The 12,639-nt window shown below is 47.2% G+C and overlaps 1 long non-coding RNA gene across 1 annotated transcript in view; it reads right to left on the bottom strand.

The window, feature by feature from the left end:
• The window catches only part of LOC141172161 (uncharacterized), a 382,398-nt gene that overhangs the window by 279,559 nt on the left and 90,200 nt on the right, over positions 1-12,639 (bottom strand). The window lies entirely within an intron of this gene.

The following is a 12,639-nucleotide window of genomic DNA, read 5'->3' as shown; positions in this document are numbered from 1 at the left end:
CTCTTCCGAGGGGCATTAAAACTGTCTTGTTAAGCTACTGTGACCTCCACCACTTTTCCAAGGGGCATTAAAACCGTCTTGTTAAGCTACTGTGACCTCCACCACTTTTCCAAGGGGCATTAAAACCGTCTTCTTAAGCTACTGGGACCTCCACGTCTCTTCTGAGGGGCATTAAAACCGTCTTGTTAAGCTACAGTGACCTCCACGTTTCTTCTGAGGGGCATTAAATCAGTCTTGTTAAGCTACTGTGACCTCCACCACTTTTCCGAGGGGCATTAAAACCATCTTGTTAAGCTACTGTGACCTCCACGTCTCTTCCGAGGGGCATTAAAACCGTCTTGTTAAGCTACTGTGACCTCCACCACTTTTCCAAGGGGCATTAAAACCATCTTGTTAAGCTACTGGGACCTCCACGTCTCTTCCGAGGGGCATTAAAACCGTCTTGTTAAGCTACTGTGATCTCCACCACTTTTCTAAGGGGCATTAAAACCGCCTTGTTAAGCTACTGTGACCTCCATGTCTCTTCCGAGGGGCATTAAAACCGTCTTGTTAAGCTACTGTGACCTCCATCACTTTTCCAAGGGGCATTAAAACCGTCTTGTTAAGCTACTGGGACCTCCACATCTCTTCCAATGGGCATTAAAACCGTCTTGTTCAGGTACTGTGACCTCCACCACTTTTCCAAGGGGCATTAAAACCGTCTTCTTTAGCTACTGGGACCTCCACCTCTCTTCCGAGGGGCATTAAAACCGTCTTGTTAAGCTACTGGGACCCCCAAGTCTCTACCGAGGGGCATTAAAACCGTCTTGTTAAGCTACTGGGGCTTCCACGTCTCTTCCGAGAGGCATGAAAACCGTCTTGTTAAGCTACTGGGACCTCCACGTCTCTTCCGAGGGGCATTAAAACCGTCTTGCTAAGCTACTGGGACCTCCACGTCTCTTCCGAGGGGCATTAAAGCCATCTTGTTAAGCTACAGGGACCTCCACGTCTCTTCCGAGGGGCATTAAAACAGTCTTCTTAAACTACTGTGACCTCCACCACTTTTCCAAGGCGCATTAAAACCGTCTTGTTAAGCTACTGTGACCTCCACGTCTCTTCTGAGGGGCATTAAAACCCTTCTGTTAAGCTACTGTGACCTCCACCACTTTTCCGAGGGGCATTAAAACCATCTTGTTAAGCTACTGTGACCTCCTCGTCTCTTCGGAGGGCCATTAAAACCGTCTTGTTAAGCTACTGTGACCTCCACCACTTTTCTGAGGGGCATTAAAACCATCTTGTTAAGCTACTGTGACCTCCACGTCTCTTCTGAGGGACATTAAAACCATCTTGTTAAGCTACTGTGACCTCCACCACTTTTCCAAGGGGCATTAAAACCATCTTGTTAAGATACTGGGACCTCCACGTCTCTTCCGAGGGGCGTTAAAACTGTCTTGTTAAGCTACTAGGACCTCCACGTCTCTTCTGAGGGGCAATAAAACTGTCTTGTTAAGCTACTGTGACCTCCACCACTTTTCCAAGGGGCATTAAAACCGTCTTGTTAAGCTACTGTGACCTCCACCACTTTTCCAAGGGGCATTAAAACCGTCTTCTTAAGCTACTGGGACCTCCACGTCTCTTCTGAGGGGCATTAAAACCGTCTTGTTAAGCTACAGTGACCTCCACGTTTCTTCTGAGGGGCATTAAATCAGTCTTGTTAAGCTACTGTGACCTCCACCACTTTTCCGAGGGGCATTAAAACCATCTTGTTAAGCTACTGTGAACTCCACGTCTCTTCCGAGGGGCATTAAAACCGTCTTGTTAAGCTACTGTGACCTCCACCACTTTTCCAAGGGGCATTAAAACCATCTTGTTAAGCTACTGGGACCTCCACGTCTCTTCCGAGGGGCATTAAAACAGTCTTGTTAAGCTACTGTGATCTCCACCACTTTTCTAAGGGGCATTAAAACCGCCTTGTTAAGCTGCTGTGACCTCCATGTCTCTTCCGAGGGGCATTAAAACCGTCTTGTTAAGCTACTGTGACCTCCATCACTTTTCCAAGGGGCATTAAAACCGTCTTGTTAAGCTACTGGGACTTCCACATCTCTTCCAATGGGCATTAAAACCGACTTGTTCAGGTACTGTGACCTCCACCACTTTTCCAAGGGGCATTTAAACCGTCTTCTTAAGCTACTGGGACCTCCACCTCTCTTCCGAGGGGCATTAAAACCATCTTGTTAAGCTACTGGGACCCCCAAGTCTCTACCGAGGGGCATTAAAATCGTCTTGTTAAGCTACTGGGGCTTCCACGTCTCTTCCGAGAGGCATGAAAACCGTCTTGTTAAGCTACTGGGACCTCCACGTCTCTTCCGAGGGGCATTAAAACCGTCTTGTTAAGCTACTGGGACCTCCACGTCTCTTCCGAGGGGCATTAAAACCGTCTTGTTAAGCTACTGTGACCTCCACCACTTTTCCAAGGGGCATTAAAACCGTCTTCTTAAGCTACTGGGACCTCCACGTCTCTTCTGAGGGGCATTAAAACCGTCTTTTTAAGCTACTGTGACCTCCACCACTTTTCCAAGGGGCATTAAAACCATCTTGTTAAGATACTGGGACCTCCACGTCTCTTCCGAGGGGCATTAAAACCGTCCTGTTAACCTACTGGTACCTCCACATCTCTTCCGAGCGGCTTTAAAATCGTCTTGTTAAGCTACTTTGACCTCCACCACTTTTCCATGGCGCATTAAAACCGTCTTGTTAAGCTACTGTGAAGTAAACATCTCTTCCGAGGGGCATTAAAACAGTCTTGTTAAGCTACTGTGACCTCCACCACTTTTCCAAGGGGCATTAAAACCGTTTTATTAAGCTACTGTGACCTCCACCACTTTTCCAAGGGGCATTAAAACCGTCTTATTAAGCTACTGGGACCTCCACGTCTCGTCCGAGGGGCATTAAAACTGTCTTGTTAAGCTATTGAGACCTCAACGTCTATTCCGAGGGGCATTAAAACCGTCTTGTTAGGCTACTGGGACCTCCACGTCTCTTCCGAGGGGCATTAAGACCGTCTTGTTAAGCTACTGGGACCTCCACGTCTCTTCCGAGGGGCATTAAAACCATTTTGTTAAGCTACTGGGACCTCCACGTCTCTTCCGAGGGGCATTAAAACAGTCTTCTTAAAGTACTGTGACCTCCACCACTTTTCCAAGGCGCATTAAAACCGTCTTGTTAAGCTACTGTGACCTCCACGTCTCTTCTGAGGGGCATTAAAACCCTTCTGTTAAGCTACTGTGACCACCACCACTTTTCCGAGGGGCATTAAAACCATCTTGTTAAGCTACTGTGACCTCCTCGTCTGTTCGGATGGCCATTAAAACCGTCTTGTTAAGCTACTGTGACCTCCACCACTTTTCTGAGGGGCATTAAAACAATCTTGTTAAGCTACTATGACCTCCACGTCTCTTCTGAGGCGCATTAAAACCATCTTGTTAAGCTACTGTGACCTCCACCACTTTTCCAAGGGGCATTAAAACCATCTTGTTAAGATACTGGGACCTCCACGTCTCTTCCGAGGGGCGTTAAAACTGTCTTGTTAAGCTACTAGGACCTCCACGTCTCTTCCAAGGGGCATTAAAACTGTCTTGTTAAGCTACTGTGACCTCCACCCCTTTTCCAAGGGGCATTAAAACCGTCTTGTTAAGCTACTGTGACCTCCACCACTTTTCCAAGGGGCATTAAAACCGTCTTCTTAAGCTACTGGGACCTCCACGTCTCTTCTGAGGTGCATTAAAACCGTCTTTTTAAGCTACAGTGACCTCCACGTTTCTTCTGAGGGGCATTAAATCAGTCTTGTTAAGCTACTGTGACCTCCACCACTTTTCCGAGGGGCATTAAAACCATCTTGTTAAGCTACTGTGTCCTCCACGTCTCTTCTGAGGGGCATTAAAACCGTCTTGTTAAGCTACTGTGACCTCCACCACTTTTCCAAGGGGCATTAAAACCATCTTGTTAAGCTACTGGGACCTCCACGTCTCTTCCGAGGGGCATTAAAACCGTCTTGTTAAGCTACTGTGATCTCCACCACTTTTCTAAGGGGCATTAAAACCGCCTTGTTAAGCTACTGTGACCTCCATGTCTCTTCCGAGGGGCATTAAAACCGTCTTGTTAAGCTACTGTGACCTCCATCACTTTTCCAAGGAGCATTAAAACCGTCTTGTTAAGCTACTGGGACCTCCACATCTCTTCCAATGGGCATTAAAACCGTCTTGTTCAGGTACTGTGACCTCCACCACTTTTCCAAGGGGCATTTAAACCGTCTTCTTAAGCTACTGGGACCTCCACCTCTCTTCCGAGGGGCATTAAAACCGTCTTGTTAAGCTACTGGGACCCCCAAGTCTCTACCGAGGGGCATTAAAACCGTCTTGTTAAGCTACTGGGGCTTCCACGTCTCTTCCGAGAGGCATGAAAACAGTCTTGTTAAGCTACTGTGACCTCCACCACTTTTACAAGGGGCATTAAAACCGTCTTGCTAAGCTACTGGGACCTCCACGTCTCTTCCGAGGGGCATTAAAACCGTATTGTTAAGCTACTGTGACCTCCACCACTATTCCAAGGGGCATTGAAACCGTCTTGTTAAGCTACTGTGACCTCCACGTCTCTTCCGAGGGGCATTAAAATCGTCTTGTTAAGCTACTGTGACCTCCACCACTTTTCCAAGGGTCATTAAAACCGTCTTGTTAAGATACTGGGACCTCCACGTCTCTTCCGAGGGGCATTCAAACCGTCTTGTTAAGATACTGGGACCTCCACGTCTCTTCCGAGGGGCATTCAAACCGTCTTGTTAAGCTACTGGGACCTCCACGTCTCTTCTGAGGGGCTTTAAAATCGTCTTGTTAAGCTACTGTGACCTCCACCACTTTTCCATGGCGCATTAAAACCGTCTTGTTAAGCTACTGTGAAGTCAACGTCTCTTCCGAGGGGCATTAAAACAGTCTTATTAAGCTACTGTGACCTCCACCACTTTTCCAAGGGGCATTAAAACCGTTTTGTTAAGCTACTGTGACCTCCACCACTTTTCCAAGGGGCATTAAAACCGTCTTGTTAAGCTACTGGGACCTCCACGTCTCTTCCGAGGGGCATTAAAACCGTCTTGTTAAGCTATTGGGACCTCAACATCTATTCTGAGGGGCATTAAAACCGTCTTGTTAAGCTACTGCGACCTCCACGTCTCTTCCGAGGGTCATTAAAACCGTCCTGTTAAGCTACTGGGACCTCCACGTCTCTTCCGAGGGGCATTAAAACCATCTTCTTAAGCTACTGGGACCTCCACATCTCTTCCGAGGGGCATTAAAACAGTCTTCTTAAACTACTGTGTCCTCCACCACTTTTCCAAAGGGCATTAAAGCCGTCTTGTTAAGCTACTGTGACCTCCACGTCTCTTCCGAGGGGCATTAAAACAGTCTTCTTAATCTACTGTGACCTCCACCACTTTTCCAAGGGGCATTAAAACCGTCTTGCTAAGCTACTGTGACCTATACGTCTCTTCTGAGGGGCATTAAAACCCTCTTGTTAAGCTACTGTGACCTCCACCACTTTTCCGAGGGGCATTAAAACCATCTTGTTAAGCTACTGCGACCTCCACGTCTCTTCCGAGGGGCATTAAAACCGTCTTGTTAAGCTACTGTGACCTACACCACTTTTCCAAGGGGCATTAAAACCGTCTTGTTAAGCTACTGGGACCTCCACGTCTCTTCCAAGGGGCATTAAAACCATCTTTTTAAACTACTGGGACCTCCACGTCTCTTCCGAGGGGCATTAAAACCGTCTTGTTAAGCTAATGGGACCTACACGTCTTTTCCAGGGGGCATTAAAACCGTCTTGTTAAGCTACTGGGACCTCCACGTTTGTTCCGAGGGGCAATAAAACCGTCTTGTTAAGCTACTAGGACCTCCACGTCTCTTCCGAGGGGCATTAAAACCGTCTTGTTAAGATACTGGGACCTCCACGTCTCTTCCGAGGGGCATTAAAACCGTCCTGTTAACCTACTGGTACCTCCACATCTCTTCCGAGCGGCTTTAAAATCGTCTTGTTAAGCTACTTTGACCTCCACCACTTTTCCATGGCGCATTAAAACCGTCTTGTTAAGCTACTGTGAAGTAAACGTCTCTTCCGAGGGGCATTAAAACAGTCTTGTTAAGCTACTGTGACCTCCACCACTTTTCCAAGGGGCATTAAAACCGTTTTATTAAGCTACTGTGACCTCCACCACTTTTCCAAGGGGCATTAAAACCGTCTTATTAAGCTACTGGGACCTCCACGTCTCGTCCGAGGGGCATTAAAACTGTCTTGTTAAGCTATTGAGACCTCAACGTCTATTCCGAGGGGCATTAAAACCGTCTTGTTAGGCTACTGGGACCTCCACGTCTCTTCCGAGGGGCATTAAGACCGTCTTGTTAAGCTACTGGGACCTCCACGTCTCTTCCGAGGGGCATTAAAACCATTTTGTTAAGCTACTGGGACCTCCACGTCTCTTCCGAGGGGCATTAAAACAGTCTTCTTAAACTACTGTGACCTCCACCACTTTTCCAAGGGGCATTAAAGCCGTCTTGTTAAGCTACTGTGACCTCCACGTCTCTTCCGAGGGGCATTAAAACAGTCTTCTTAATCTACTGTGACCTCCACCACTTTTCCAAGGGGCATTAAAACCGTCTTGTTAAGCTACTGTGACCTATACGTCTCTTCTGAGGGGCATTAAAACCCTCTTGTTAAGCTACTGTGACCTCCACCACTTTTCCGAGGGGCATTAAAACCATCTTGTTAAGCTACTGTGACCTCCACGTCTCTTCCAAGGGGCATTAAAACCGTCTTGTTAAGCTACTGTGACCTCCACCACTTTTCCAAGGGGCATTAAAACCGTCTTGTTAAGCTACTGGGACCTCCACTTCTCTTCCAAGGGGCATTAAAACCGTCTTGTTAAGCTACTGGGACCTCCACGTCTCTTCCGAGGGGCATTAAAACCGTCTTGTTAAGCTATTGGGACCTCAACGTCTCTTCCGAGGGGTATTAAAACCGTCTTGTTAAGCTACTGGGACCTCCACGTCTCTTCCAAGGGGCATTAAAACCGTATTGTTAAGATACTGGGACCTACACGTCTCTTCCGAGGGGCATTAAAACCGTCTTGTTAACCTACTGGGACCTCCAAGTCTCTTCCGAGGGGCAGTAAAACCGTCTTGTTAAGCTACTGGGACCTCCACTTCTCTTCCGAGGGGCTTTAAAATCGTCTTGTTAAGATACTGTGACCTCCACCACTTTTCCATGGTGCATTAAAACTGTCTTGTTAAGCTACTGTGAACTCAACGTCTCTTCCGAGGGGCATTAAAACAGTCTTGTTAAGCTACTGTGACCTCCACCACTTTTCCAAGGGGCATTAAAACCTTTTTGTTAAACTACTGTGACCTCCACTACTTTTCTAAGGGGCATTAAAACCGTCTTGTTAAGCTACTGGGACCTCCACGTCTCTTACGAGGGTCATTAAAACGTCTTGTTAAGTCACTGGGACCTCCACGTCTCTTCCGAGGGGCATTAAAACCGTCTTGTTAACCTACTGGGACCTCCAAGTCTCTTCCGAGGGGCAGTAAAACCGTCTTGTTAACCTACTGGGACCTCCACTTCTCTTCCGAGGGGCTTTAAAATCGTCTTGTTAAGATACTGTGACCTCCACCACTTTTCCATGGTGCATTAAAACTGTCTTGTTAAGCTACTGTGAACTCAACGTCTCTTCCGAGGGGCATTAAAACAGTCTTGTTAAGCTACTGTGACCTCCACCACTTTTCCAAGGGGCATTAAAACCTTTTTGTTAAACTACTGTGACCTCCACTACTTTTCTAAGGGGCATTAAAACCGTCTTGTTAAGCTACTGGGACCTCCACGTCTCTTACGAGGGTCATTAAAACGTCTTGTTAAGCCACTGGGACCTCCACGTCTCTTCCGAGGGGCATTAAAACCATTTTGTTAAGCTACTGGGACCTCCACTTCTCTTCCGAGGGGCATTAAAACAGTCTTCTTAAACTACTGTGACGTCCACCACTTTTCCAAGGGGCATTAAAGCCGTCTTGTTAAGCTACTGTGACCTCCACGTCTCTTCCGAGGGGCATTAAAACAGTCTTCTTAATCTACTGTGACCTCCACCACTTTTCCAAGGGGCATTAAAACCGTCTTGTTAAGCTACTGTGACCTATACGTCTCTTCTGAGGGTCATTAAAACCCTCTTGTTAAGCTACTGTGACCTCCACCACTTTTCCGAGGGGCATTAAAACCATCTTGTTAAGCTACTGTGACCTCCACGTCTCTTCCAAGGGGCATTAAAACCGTCTTGTTAAGCTACTGTGACCTCCACCACTTTTCCAAGGGGCATTAAAACCGTCTTGTTAAGCTACTGGGACCTCCACTTCTCTTCCAAGGGGCATTAAAACCGTCTTGTTAAGCTACTGGGACCTCCACGTCTCTTCCGAGGGGCATTAAAACCGTCTTGTTAAGCTATTGGGACCTCAACGTCTCTTTCGAGGGGTATTAAAACCGTCTTGTTAAGCTACTGGGACCTCCACGTCTCTTCCAAGGGGCATTAAAACCGTATTGTTAAGATACTGGGACCTACACGTCTCTTCCGAGGGGCATTAAAACCGTCTTGTTAACCTACTGGGACCTCCAAGTCTCTTCCGAGGGGCAGTAAAACCGTCTTGTTAAGCTACTGGGACCTCCACTTCTCTTCCGAGGGGCTTTAAAATCGTCTTGTTAAGATACTGTGACCTCCACCACTTTTCCATGGTGCATTAAAACTGTCTTGTTAAGCTACTGTGAACTCAACGTCTCTTCCGAGGGGCATTAAAACAGTCTTGTTAAGCTACTGTGACCTCCACCACTTTTCCAAGGGGCATTAAAACCTTTTTGTTAAACTACTGTGACCTCCACTACTTTTCTAAGGGGCATTAAAACCGTCTTGTTAAGCTACTGGGACCTCCACGTCTCTTACGAGGGTCATTAAAACGTCTTGTTAAGCCACTGGGACCTCCACGTCTCTTCCGAGGGGCATTAAAACCATCTTGTTAAGCTACTGGGACCTCCACGTCTCTTCCGAGGGGCATTAAAACAGTCTTCTTAAACTACTGTGACCTCCACCCCTTTTCCAAGGGGCATTAAAGCCGTCTTGTTAAGCTACTGTGACCTCCACGTCTCTTCCGAGGGGCATTAAAATAGTCTTCTTAATCTACTGTGACCTCCACCACTTTTCCAAGGGGCATTAAAACCGTCTTGTTAAGCTACTGTGACCTATACGTCTCTTCTGAGGGGCATTAAAACCCTCTTGTTAAGCTACTGTGACCTCCACCACTTTTCCGAGGGGCATTAAAACCATCTTGTTAAGCTACTGTGACCTCCACGTCTCTTCCGAGGGGCATTAAAACCGTCTTGTTAAGCTACTGTGACCTCCACCACTTTTCCAAGGGGCATTAAAACCGTCTTGTTAAGATACTGGGACCTCCACGTCTCTTCCGAGGGGCATTAAAACCGTCTTGTTAAGCTACTGTGATCTCCACCACTTTTCTAAGGGGAATTAAAACTGCCTTGTTAAGCTACTGGGACCTCCACATCTCTTTCAATGGGCATTAAAACCGACTTGTTCAGGTACTGTGACCTCCACCACTTTTCAAAGGGGCATTAAAACCGTCTTCTTAAGCTACTGGGACCTCCACCTCTCTTCCGAGGGGCATTAAAACCATCTTGTTAAGCTACTGGGACCCCCAAGTCTCTACCGAGGGTCATTAAAATCGTCTTGTTAAGCTACTGGGGCTTCCACGTCTCTTCCGAGAGCCATGAAAACCGTCTTGTTAAGCTACTGGGACCTCCATGTCTCTTCCGAGGGGCATTAAAACCGTCTTGTTAAGCTACTGGGACCTCCACGTCTCTTCCGAGGGGCATTAAAGCCATCTTGTTAAGCTACTGGGACCTCCACGTCTCTTCCGAGGAGCATTAAAACAGTCTTCTTAAACTACTGTGACCTCCACCACTTTTCCAAGGCGCATTAAAACCGTCTTGTTAAGCTACTGTGACCTCCACGTCTCTTCTGAGGGGCATTAAAACCCTTCTGTTAAGCTACTGTGACCTCCACCACTTTTCCCAGGGGCATTAAAACCATCTTGTTAAGCTACTGTGACCTCCTCGTCTCTTCGGAGGGCCATTAAAACCGTCTTGTTAAGCTACTGTGACCTCCACCACTTTTCTGAGGGGCATTAAAACCATCTTGTTAAGCTACTGTGACCTCCACGTCTGTTCTGAGGGGCATTAAAACCATCTTGTTAAGCTACTGTGACCTCCACCACTTTTCCAAGGGGCATTAAAACCATCTTGTTAAGATACTGGGACCTCCACGTCTCTTCCGAGGGGCGTTAAAACTGTCTTGTTAAGCTACTACGACCTCCACGTCTCTTCCGAGGGGCATTAAAACTGTCTTGTTAAGCTACTGTGACCTCCACCACTTTTCCAAGGGGCATTAAAACCGTCTTGTTAAGCTAATGTGACCTCCACCACTTTTCCAAGGGGCATTAAAACCGTCTTCTTAAGCTACTGGGACCTCCACGTCTCTTCTGAGAGGCATTAAAACCGTCTTTTTAAGCTACAGTGACCTCCACGTTTCTTCTGAGGGGCATTAAATCAGTCTTGTTAAGCTACTGTGACCTCCACCACTTTTCCGAGGGGCATTAAAACCATCTTGTTAAGCTACTGTGACCTCCACGTCTCTTCCGAGGGGCATTAAAACCGTCTTGTTAAGCTACTGTGACCTCCACCACTTTTCCAAGGGGCATTAAAACCATCTTGTTAAGCTACTGGGACCTCCACGTCTCTTCCGAGGGGCATTAAAACCGTCTTGTTAAGCTACTGTGATCTCCACCACTTTTATAAGGGGCATTAAAACCGCCTTGTTAAGCTACTGTGACCTCCATGTCTCTTCCGAGGGGCATTAAAACCGTCTTGTTAAGCTACTGTGACCTCCATCACTTTTCCAAGGGGCATTAAAACCGTCTTGTTAAGCTACTGGGACCTCCACATCTCTTCCAATGGGCATTAAAACCGTCTTGTTCAGGTACTGTGACCTCCACCACTTGTCCAAGGGGCATTAAAACCGTCTTCTTAAGCTACTGGGACCTCCACCTCTCTCCCGAGGGGCATTAAAACCGTCTTGTTAAGCTACTGGGACCCCCAAGTCTCTACCGAGGGGCATTAAAACCGTCTTGTTAAGCTACTGGGGCTTCCACGTCTTTTCCGAGAGGCATGAAAACAGTCTTGTTAAGCTACTGTGACCTCCACCACTTTTACAAGGGGCATTAAAACCGTCTTGCTAAGCTACTGGGACCTCCACGTCTCTTCCGAGGGGCATTAAAACCGTCTTGTTAAGCTACTGTGACCTCCACCACTATTCCAAGGGGCATTGAAACCGTCTTGTTAAGCTACTGTGACCTCCACGTCTCTTCCGAGGGGCATTAAAATCGTCTTGTTAAGCTACTGTGACCTCCACCACTTTTCCAAGGGTCATTAAAACCGTCTTGTTAAGATACTGGGACCTCCACGTCTCTTCCGAGGGGCATTAAAACCGTCTTGTTAAGCTACTAGGACCTCCACGTCTCTTCCGAGGGGCATTAAACCGTCTTGTTAAGATACTGGGACCTCCACGTCTCTTCCGAGGGGCATTAAAACCATCTTGTTAACCTACTGGAACCTCCACGTCTCTTCCGAGGGGCTTTAAAATCGTCTTGTTAAGCTACTGTGACCTCCACCACTTTTCCATGGCGCATTAAAACCGTGTTGTTAAGCTACTGTGAAGTCAACGTCTCTTCCAAGGGGCATTAAAACAGTCTTATTAAGCTACTGTGACCTCCACCACTTTTCCAAGGGGCATTAAAACCGTTTTGTTAAGCTACTGTCACCTCCAACACTTTTCCAAGGGGCATTAAAACCGTCTTGTTAAGCTACTGGGACCTCCACGTCTCTTCCGAGGGGCATTAAAACCGTCTTGTTAAGCTATTGGGACCTCAACATCTAATCTGAGGGGCATTAAAACTGTCTTGTTAAGCTACTGCGACTTCCACGTCTCTTCCGAGGGTCATTAAAACCGTCTTGTTAAGCTACTGGGACCTCCACGTCTCTTCCGAGGGGCATTAAAACCATCTTCTTAAGCTACTGGGACCTCCACATCTCTTCCGAGGGGCATTAAAACAGTCTTCTTAAACTACTGTGTCCTCCACCACTTTTCCAAGGGGCATTAAAGCCGTCTTGTTAAGCTACTGTGACCTCCACGTCTCTTCCGAGGGGCATTAAAACAGTCTTCTTAATCTACTGTGACCTCCACCACTTTTCCAAGGGGCATTAAAACCGTCTTGCTAAGCTACTGTGACCTATACGTCTCTTCTGAGGGGCATTAAAACCCTCTTGTTAAGCTACTGTGACCTCCACGTCTCTTCCGAGGGGCATTAAAACCGTCTTGTTAAGCTACTGTGACCTACACGTCTCTTCCGAGGGGCATTAAAACCGTCTTGTTAAGCTACTGTGACCTACACCACTTTTCCAAGGGGCATTAAAACCGTCTTGTTAAGCTACTGGCACCTCCACTTCTCTTCC

Source organism: Phyllobates terribilis, unplaced genomic scaffold (assembly GCF_046119375.1).
Source record: "Phyllobates terribilis strain yellow unplaced genomic scaffold, ASM4611937v1 Scaffold_1__5_contigs__length_1240528914, whole genome shotgun sequence".
Classification (NCBI taxonomy): Eukaryota; Metazoa; Chordata; class Amphibia; order Anura; family Dendrobatidae; genus Phyllobates; species Phyllobates terribilis.
The sequence above is the reverse complement of the archived record's forward strand: the minus strand, read 5'-3'. Positions and strand labels throughout refer to the sequence as shown.